Genomic DNA, 1,126 nt, shown 5'->3' with positions numbered 1-1,126 from the left:
ACAGCAGGACTACAGGTTAATCTGAATTTTTTTGTGAGGTATCTTGATTTATATTTGAAAAAAAAATATGATATGCATTTCAATTTTTTTGTTCTGTTGGCATTTTATGTTTTTAAATTAAAGCTTGTAATGACCTGATTTCAAAAATTATTAGAAATATGAGACAAAAAACAGAGGGAATATGAGAAGATAAAAGAACAAGAAAGGCTGCAAGAAGAGGAAAATATGCCTAGCATTGGGATGAACAGGAAGCAAAATGCAGACATTCATAGCCTTTACCTCCCAGAGCCTGAGTGTACACAAGCACCTACCTATGCAGAACGATAAGCTTGGGACTCCGTTTAACTTATGCTCACATTTAATGAAGTCGTAAATTACAAGAAAGTCATTAAAAAACACACATTTGAGCCTTATGATGGAGATACATAAAATTACCATAATGATTTAATGATATCATGATACGATCTGTAAGAATGTAATGGAATTTTGTGTTTGTTTGCATTTTTAGAACATGGCTTTATCATATTTTTCTTCTCTCTGAAGCTGCTTTATCTCTTTCAAAGTAAATTTTTGAAGGCTGATATAATAAGTACAATTTCTGTTTTGTAACTGTATAGTCTTTGGGGTTTCTAAATATATAAACTGCATGAGATATGAATAATAATGACTTTTTTTTATATATATATATATAAAACAAAGAAGAGAAAATTGCCTTTTTATAGACACCTTTTCAATACATTATGCTAGACAAATTAACTCTGTAATTAAATACTACATTTACATTTTGAGTAGGACTCTGACAGAGAATTTATTATTATTAGCAATCCTTACCATTAAAATAGTTTCCCTGCCTTTGGTAGATCTTTTGAAACTACCCTGTAATATAGTCCAGCACTCCCTTGTTGAGAATTCCTTCCGATTTTTTACTTTGTACCCTTAAGATGAAATTGATATGATTATTTGATATATTGAAAAATAGTGTTATTGGTGTGATTAGTTTTTGAGTTGATTGGAGGTTAAGAAGAGAGCAATTAGCTGGAAAATATAAATAATCTGCAACTGAATGGTTGATGAACTCAGGCTTGCACAGGTAACATAGTCAAAGTGAAAGCTTAGAGAAATCTTT

The sequence above is a fragment of the Penaeus monodon genome, chromosome 20 (assembly GCF_015228065.2).
Source record: "Penaeus monodon isolate SGIC_2016 chromosome 20, NSTDA_Pmon_1, whole genome shotgun sequence".
In the NCBI taxonomy this organism is placed as follows: domain Eukaryota; kingdom Metazoa; phylum Arthropoda; class Malacostraca; order Decapoda; family Penaeidae; genus Penaeus; species Penaeus monodon.
Note: the sequence above shows the minus strand (reverse complement) of the source record.